General features: G+C 33.6%; 1 non-coding gene across 1 annotated transcript; it reads right to left on the bottom strand.

Annotated features, from left to right (window-relative positions):
• Positions 1 to 3,592: 3,592 nt before the first annotated feature.
• LOC149554984 (U6 spliceosomal RNA) lies at positions 3,593 to 3,690 on the bottom strand. Its single transcript, XR_016352545.1, has one exon. It is a non-coding gene; the product is annotated as a U6 spliceosomal RNA (small nuclear RNA).
• Between the last annotated feature and the right edge of the window lie 5,940 nt (positions 3,691 to 9,630).

Below are 9,630 nucleotides of genomic sequence, written 5' to 3' on the forward strand. Positions count from 1 at the left end.
AGAACCAGTAATAGTATCCAACTATGTGAGTTTTGACTACTCTCTAGTCAAGCGATCACAAAAGATCTCAAAAGAAGGCATAAAAAATAGATTTCCCAAGGCATCTTTGGTGGAATAGAATGTGGAAGAAAATATCTGAAAATTCCCTCGAAGCTTTGAGACAATCAAATAGATGCACTCAGTATCAGTCTTCATCTTTCCACAACTCTGCAACAAGGATCTCTGTTGAGTAAACTTCATCAAGAAGTCATCAATAGTCAGAAAGGAATTTGGTGCAAGTGATGTAAGCTCTATCTCTATTTGAAGTTCCGTGAACTCATTCATAGTACCAAAAAAGTGCTGAAGCTTGGTCCACAAAGCCAGAGGAGTATTACACTCATCCAGATGAAACTGTAAACTATTTGATACCTGTAATACAATCAATCTGATTGGCTCATCCATTTTGTTTTGATGTTGCATAATCTCAAAAGGCCTCCAAAAAATAGGCTAAACTGAATCTAAACATGACCACAACCCTTTTGACTAGAGAAGCCAAGTCATTGAGGTCTTCTAGGTGTGATAATTGTGAGGGGTCAAAAGTTCTAGAGAAGAAGTGGTCTCAACCATTGTTTTAGAAAGGTTTTTTTGTTTTTTTTTTCTATTATACTGATATAATAATAGAAAATACTATAAAAATGCCCCCCATAATGCAATAAACTAAACCCCAACTTACAAATAGATTGTGTAAATAAGATAAGAGAAAAAAAGTTTCAAATACAAATAAAAAATACCTAGTACCAAATGTAGGTGAAAGGACTGAGAATTTGGAAAGTTCTCAAAAAGAGCTTTCCGATACTTTTTTCAGATTGAAAAATGGAGCTATGACAAAGAAGTTATGCCCCTCATAAGATAGAAGTCATCAATAGACTTCAAATGCCAAAACATGTATCAATCTAGAAAAAAATCCCAAAAATTCCTTCTCCATTTTCTCTGTGTTAGAATCAGCTTTCTGACACTTTTTTTAGATCTAAAAAGACCACTGTATGCAAGAGTTATCGCAAAATAGGTCCCTCCAAAAAGCAATAAAAAATTATTTATTTTTTAATTAAAAATAATAATTAGAAAAATGCCACCACTCTTAGCAGTGGCAGAGTGGAGCTTAGGTGGTTCAATGCTATGGTAGAGTAGAGTTCAACCCTGAGTTGAGCGGAGGTGGTGGATGGCGGTGGTTGGCATTGCTGGCCACTGGAAAAACAAAAAATGATGTCAAAAAAAAATGCCACTAGTAACTACATCGAGAAAGGTTGTCTGTGCCAAGAAACAAGTTGCTCGCACCAAAAAATAGGTCACCTACACTGAAAAATGGGTCTGTGGGCCGAAAAATGACCTGCAGCCATTTTTTTTTTTGCAAATTGACTCGTAATGCATGTAGAGGCCGTACGACCCTACTGGGCAAAAATTTTTCCCTCTAGGAGCAACATTTTCCAAATTGGATAAATTTTATATGGAAATAGGGGTTTTGACAACTTCTGGATCCATCTGTGATGTCTATTTGGCCTCAACTTGCTTTAAAAAATAGTGACTCTCCAGTTTTCTCAAAAAATACCTAAAGTTTTCAGATCTATTTTGGTAAACTCTCATTCTCCTTTTTTTGCAAATAATGAATAAGCTACAATAGATCTGGCTCTGATACCATGAAGGATTCGATAAACACAAATCCACAAAGCCTTCAAATACCTACATGCAAAAACCTGTCACAGAAGAAAAAAGACAAGAGGAGGGAAAGGGTTTTGCTCTGAAAAATATGCTAATGTATTTTTAAAAATGGAAAATATTACCAAATACAAAAGAGATCAATCCTTATAAAAGGAGATCAAAACCCAAAAAAGGGTAACCTAAAAGGAAAAGCTATTTAATTATTACTAATTAATTATTAAATAGAGATGCAAAAAGAATGCATAAAGGGAAATCTTAAGAAGGGAATAAAGAAAATTTAATAAATGAAATTAAATCAATGCTTTACTATAACAATTAGTATCGACTGAGCCTCTACATCTACTGAGTGCATGATGATGCCAAGTAATGATAGTGGGCATTGAATATCAAAACTTCACCAAGTTATTCGTTAGAACCCGAGTGTCTTCATTTGAGCCAACTTTGTAATATTGGTGTTAACCTATATGATGACTGACTTTGTAATTTTGTAATTTGGATTGGTGTATATATATGTTGTATTATATCATATCTAAGTAGTACATATGCATGATAATAACCATGTAAGAATGTGAATGTGAATAGTTGAAGCTAAGTAGCAAATAAAGAGTAAATTATGATGGCCATATCAAAGAGGAGAAATAGAGACATATTCATAACAAAAAGGTGATCAAAAAAATCAAGAAATCTCTATCAACAATCTAGTTGTAAGTCAAAGATCTACTGTTTCATCCTAACAGGTGAACTAGTCAAAATCCTTTCACAAGGTAGACTTAACAATCTTTCTTAAATCTCTTAATAGAGTGTATACTTCATTGTGTGTCTGTAAGACCTCTAACAACGTGAACCTAGTAGTCCAAATTGTTTCTAATAGGGAAGATCATTAGAAGTGATCATTGTAAGCCTTAACAAGCCAACTTTATGCTATAGTATTGAAGTTATTTGGGTTTCATCCCCACCCTAGTTTTACTTTCTATTTGGAAGGTTTTTGGGTCACCAAATCATTTGTTCAAATGTTATGGATGCTTTTTATATTTTTAGTTTCACATGCATGCAATTAGATTAGATGTGATAAATTAAATATTAAGTGGTTTATTGGATTCAAAATTGAAATTAGTGTAGAGATTTTAGAAGTTACTGATTCACCCCTCCCCTCTCAGTAACTTAGCATAGTCTTGAATATTTCCAACATTAATACCATGCTTATTTACTTCAGTCTTGCTTTGTTATGCTTACAAACATGAGTGATGTAAATGGATTATTTTAGTATAATTAATAAATGGTTAAATTAGGTTATTTAATGTATTTGTTTCTTTGGCTATGATATTATATGCAATTGCACTTGATCATGTGTTTTAGTGTGCATGATTTATATCCATTGTAGTGCCATATGGAGTTAGTGATTAAGCTATTCATATCTACCAATGTCATCCCTATATGGTTGATGTATCTTATTCAAATGTTAAATTAGACCTTCTAGTGATTATTAAACCTAGACTCATTTTAATTATTAAATCTAGACTCATTTGCATTATGTGATTAGACCTATGAATGTGTATGTGCATTTAGAGGTTCACATTGTTGCAAAATTGTTAAGGAATTATGTGATTTTGGTTTAAGGGTTTTCAGGCTTTATTCTTATTATTTTTAATTTCTAGTAGCTCTTCCATACATGACTTCTAATTACTTGGTATATCCTATTTTTATTTGGGTTGATTAGGGGTTTAGCTAGTCTTCCTAGTTATTCACCCTTATTTTAAAAAAAAGAGGTGTAAACACTTTGATCTAGAGCTATGAACTAGTGGGGCCATAGATGGGGGGCCTCATCCCCATTAGATTTGAACCTTGATGGTAAGGATAACAACTCAACAACTTAACCATCACAACATGCCACTATTGGATAAATCTGGACCATTTCTTGATTTACGCATGTCATCCTTGAATTGGGGCCAATCTTCTTTGTATCATTCCAATTTTATTGGATGTCTCCAAAGAGACAGTTATTCACCCTTATTGATTGTTTTCTCAAAAAGTGAATAAGTATCTAAAGAGGAAATTAATTCCTCACTTCTCACTTTTAAATTAGAAAGTTTGAGAGTAAAACTCAAAAAAACCTCTTTATGAGGAATTACTATTCTATTTTTTTGTGGGAGTTATGGGCATGGGATCATCACAAGATCAATCTCATTGGATCTAGCTAGGGGAGACCTTGGATTGCCACAATTTTTGGCTACTTCTACGGGATTTTTATTTTATGGCTCAAATTCCCATTTTGCCCCTTTTGGTTGAGAGGTAGGTGTCTCCCATTTTATTGTTTCAGCTCTGTTTCTACTTGTATTTTTTGTAGCCATTTTTTAGGAGGCTAATAACTAGTGTTCTCTTCCATTTTTGCATGCTAACTCTACCTGATAGGGAAGGTATGAGCATTTCCCTATTTTTTGAGATGAGGGTTTGGGGTTTTGTACCATTATGCTAACCATTTTTGCATACAAATTTTAAACCCAAATTTTATTTGATATTTGTGGCTTTTGTTCCATAAGACCAAATGGGTTTTAATATTGAAGTCTTTGAGTTTTGAGAATTTTCACCTCAATTTGTATGCCACCTAGTTTTTTCAGGTTTTCTTGGCATGGTGTTGGTCATAGATTTAGATTTTCATAGGATGTCAACTGACCATTATTGCATCTTTATGTTTGCATTGGTATGTATGTCACATCTATACTCTCGGTGTTTTGTTTAGTTGAGTGATTTTATACCTGGTGTTATTGTTTCTTTTGGACCCTTTTTATTATTTCATGGACACTAGGATTCATGTAGAATCCATACTCCTAGATTGAAGCTAGTTGATTGAGTTCATGATGTTTGGTTGAGTTGCATAATTGGGATTCATGTAGAATCCATACTCCCAGATTGAGGCCGGTTGAGTGAGTTCATGATGTTTGGTGTTGTTGCATCATTGAGATTCCTATAGAATCCATACTCCTAGATTGAGGTTGGTTGAGTGAGTTTATGATGTTTGGTCTTGTTGCATCATTGAGATTCATGTAGAATTGATACTCCTAAATTGAGGTTTGTTGAGTGAGTTCATGATGTTGGAAATATAGGATAGGCAAGGTTACTGAGAGGGGAGGGGTGAATCAGGAACTAATAAAACTTAATATTATTTCACCAATTAATCCTTCATAGATATTCTGATCCAATTACATGCATGAAATATTGAAAGTAGTAAACATTCACAACACTTTGGCACAAGATATGGTGACCCAGAAACCTTCTAAATAGAAAGTAAAACAGGGGTGAGGATGATACCCATAAGCTTTAGTACTACAGTATAAAGTTGGCTGGTTAAGGCTTATAATTGATCACTTTTGATGATATGCCCTGTTAGGAGCAATAAGGACTACTAGGTCCACCTTATTAGATGATTTAAAAAACATACAATGACAAATGCACCTAGTAAAGAGATTTAGAAAAGATTCTTAAGTCTACCATATTAAAGGATTTGACTGATACACCTATTAGGATGAACCAGTGGTTGATCTCTGATCTACAACTTTGATTTGCTGGTTGAGATTCCTTTGAAATATAATGCTCATCTTGCTATGATAGATAAATCTTTGTTTCTCCTTATACTATGTGTAGCCTTTGAACTTCACACTTCCTCTCTCTATATTCACATCATTACTTCTTACATTGTTATTTGGATATGATGCAATATATTAGATATATATCAATCCAAAACATAATTAATCAAAGTTAGCAACTACATAGATTTCCAATAAGATCACAATGTTAGCTCAACTGTTGATACTCAGGTTCCAAGAAAAACTCGGTGAGGTTTTGATACTTAGAAACCATTTTCAAAACTTAGCATCATCATGCTCTCAATCAACATAAAAGCTCAGTTCATACGAATCACTTCAAAGTAGTTTAAACTCAGTCCGTACTAGTGACTCACTGAACACTGTGAAACTCTACATATAAACTAAATCACTTGGTTAAAACTGCACGGCTCAATCAACACTAACACTGCAAGCTTGGTATAAATTGAATCACTTGGTTGACACTCCTTGGCTTTTTTGACACTAGATTCACATCACTGACACTGCAAGCTCAGTAGACACTGGAGACCATAGTTGACACTATGCAACTTAGTTAATACTGTGAAGCTTAGTTTGGACTATCATTGATCAACTTGGTAGATACTTCTTGGTGTGAACTAAATACTAATTCTAAAACTCAGTAGCAACTATAGAACTCAGTAACAACTATATTGCTTGCCAATAACTACAAGACTCAGTTAACACTATAAACTAAAAGATAAGCTCAGTAACGGCTTAACCAATTGATTAAGTGCAAGTCACTAATGAACAAACTTGACCAAAATGTCAACAATCTCCCCCTCTGGCATTAGTGATAGAAATACTTATCAATTCAAAATTGAATGCTCAAAATTTCAAGTCCAAAACATTCTTTTTTTCTCCTCCATCCCATGTCTTCAACTTGATAATATACTCTATTTTGAGATTTTTCAAGATTTCTTTTGTAAACAATGTTTTTGGATTATCTATACATGTATTTGTATAATATTATGCTGCCCCCCCCCATACATATATCACATATTATACGTGTCCTTAGTATATATACATATATCTCATGTTATTCTTTGCTTCTCCCCCTTTTTGACATAAATGCCAAAGATTTATACTACATTTTAATCCCAAAATTTGACAAAAAGTTAGAATGTACCTTCAAAATTTATACCATTTTTTTGTCCCAATTTTCTTGTAACACCTTGCTTGCATGAACTACAATATGTACTACTACCGATAACTCCATCATGCGATCAACTATGGAGAATTTATTATCATACATGAGAGTTTTGGCATGTGCAATGTGTTTTTGCAATACATCCATGTTTGGAAGAATCATGCCTGGGATATCTACAAGTGTGGCCCTGATCTAGGCTTCTTCCCTTAATAATTCTGCTTGCAAATTAGTCAGAAATCTAATCCTTGAGTAGTGAGCAAAACTGTAGCTTGGGTGATGTGACAACTGGTGTGCACTTGCCTTCAAGTCTTCATCTATCTTAGATAATTTATCTTTGATTCCCAGGGTGAAGATAGATGTATCACACAACTTGCTAAATAATGAAGTAACATTATTTGTAGAGGTTTCTAATTAACTAAGAATAGTAGACAATTCTACTTGATGTATAGTAATTTTTTGTGCTACCTGTTCCAATACCTTGTTCTCATATTTCCTCTCTTCCCTTTGTAACAAATTTTCTTGTCCATTCAGATCTTCATTGAATTTGTGGAAAACTTCTACTAATGGAACCAAAATAGGTTGTGTACTATCAACCTCAATATTTAGTGCATCTAAAAATATGTCTTTACATCTTCAATTGCTTAGCTCTCTTTTACAATAGTTCACCCATTATGTTCATTTGATTGGGATTCATAGTAGAGATATCCCAATTAGGGATAACTGTATCCTCATCAAGATCAATGTCTTGTTCTTTAACCTTATCCTTGAAATTTTAGTACCCTTGTACTTGTTAGTAATACATTTGGAATTGTAACAATAGTAGAAATAGAAGGGCTAGCAACAAAATTGGATATTGTACTGATAGTATAAATACCTTGTTGCTACATTTCAAAATTTGATGATGGTGGAGACACTAGCTACTTGGTAGATGAAGTGCTGATCACTTTAGTCAATATGGTACTCAGCTGAATAGGTGCAAAGTTTGGTTAGGTGCTTGATGTTGCAGTGGTTTGCCACAACCAACTTGGAAGAAGATTTCTTTGAGCTCGATGGAATTAAATCTTTTCTTAGAGAATGAGGAAATGAGGCCATTACTACTGTTGAAATCTTCTTTAGGTCAGTTTCCTCAATACTCTGAATCTCAAGGAGATTCTCCTTTGTAGCTTCCCGTTCTTCCTCCTAATCATCTAGATTTACATCTTCTATTTCTATATTTTATTCATCATCATTGTCATCATATTCCTTGATATTTTTATCATCTTTGTCATCAACATGGATTGCAAAGTCGCTAGTTGGATGCAAGATATAAATGTTCTTCCATTTAGTTGTACCTGCATTAACTACATATTCAATGTCTTTGAGAAGAATCATGCATGTGTTCATCTTGAGAGTGAAATTCTATTCATTATTATTAATTGATTCTTTCACTTCCTTATTACTTAGGCTCAGAATGAGTTTCCTTAGAGTCTTGTCATAGATGTCTTTTTCTATATTCTTTGCATGTTCCCAACTAGGCTTGATTGCTTGCATAATCTCATTAGGTATCTATTGTTCAAGTTCATTAGGAGAGTATTTCCATCTACCTAGTTTATTCATAAGAAAATCTGCATTCCTCAACTCATATTTGAGAAATTTAAAACATGCCATACTAGTTCCTTGTTCCAATTTCTTCAACTTTTCTTTTGATCTTAATTGACCTTCTTATAAACAAAGCTGCAGATGATTTGGTAGGTTTGGTTATGATAATCTTACCTTTATACCTTATAGGCTCTTCTTCCTCAAACTTTGTTTCTTTTGCTTCATCCTCTGCATCTTCTTCCACATCATCTCCCTTTCCTTCACTCAATAGGAGAGTAGAACTTTCTTGCCTCAGTTTTGCTATCCTCTTCTTTCCTTTATTAACTTCTTGAAGAAGCTTAATTTCAAGTTCTATCCTCATATTTCCTTCTTCATAAGTAAAAAAATATATGGCCTTGGGATCCATAGGTTCATTCAATAGTTCCTCAATGATATCCTTGGTATCATCAATGTTAACCTCATAGCTTAGAGGCTTTACCCACACCACTCTAGGTTTGATTGCTTGAATGTACACTTTGGCACAGTCTCAAATGGAAAAAATATCATCCTTTTATTCTTCTACATTTTTCTTTGGAATTCTAAATATGTTGTTCATCTTTTCCTTGAATGAATCAAAATAGTTGTCCATGATACTGATAAAGTTCTCACCCATCTCTGCTATAGATTCTTTAATTTGATATAATATCGATATGTCTTTTCTACATACAACTAAACCTTTAGAAGGGGAAAATTTTTGCACATAGAAGAATAGAAAAGTTAAGAGTGAACCAAACTTACAAGGATTGTTCTTTGAAGTTCTAATTTTCTCCATGTTCTTGTTTAATTGATTCAACACTAACTTAGCAAGGTCAAAGTGTAATGCCCACCCGTAGTTTTCTTTTAGGTTTTGTTTTTCAAATTCTTTTAGGTTGATTTTATGCATTAATTAGTTTTAGAGATACTAGATTTACAATATTATGATATTATTTCATGACTTGGATTAGTGATATATTAGTGATGATTACTTAGTTGATTTCATTTCACGTGTTGTTAATGATGTCTTGATGATTCCTAATTAGTAAATGTGGTTTCTTTCATAACAATGTTAACATGATGTCTGTAATGATTATTATGTTGTATTGACAGAGATGCATTATTATACCTAAACATTTGATGTTAGATTTATGATTTTTATGATACTTACCCCATACTTGCATGTGTATGGTGCACATGTTTGTTTTATCTTTCTCTCTGACGTGTTTGATGTGGTTAAGGGAGGGAGTCGTAGTCACCTGCTAGTCGGGATCTACACGATGCACCACTCCCTGCCATTGCTTATTTAGTTTAGATATAATTATATACATGTACATGCTCGTCTTTTATGCAGGATGCAGGTACCGGACATCGATTTCCCTGAATTGCTAAGATGAGCATGCCCTATTACAAATACTCAAATGGTGAGAAAGGGAAGATAATGATTAGGTCCAATCATAGCCATAGCCTAAAATACTTGTCCAGCAAGGAGGACTCGTAACAGACTATCTACCCTTTTTAAAACCCATGAGTCTTTTGTACGTATGTTGTTTTATAAGACTTTGATGAATTTTCTGT

The sequence above is a fragment of the Cupressus sempervirens genome, chromosome 5, assembly GCF_028749045.1.
Source record: "Cupressus sempervirens isolate cs-2001-9-10 chromosome 5, ASM2874904v1, whole genome shotgun sequence".
Classification (NCBI taxonomy): domain Eukaryota; kingdom Viridiplantae; phylum Streptophyta; class Pinopsida; order Cupressales; family Cupressaceae; genus Cupressus; species Cupressus sempervirens.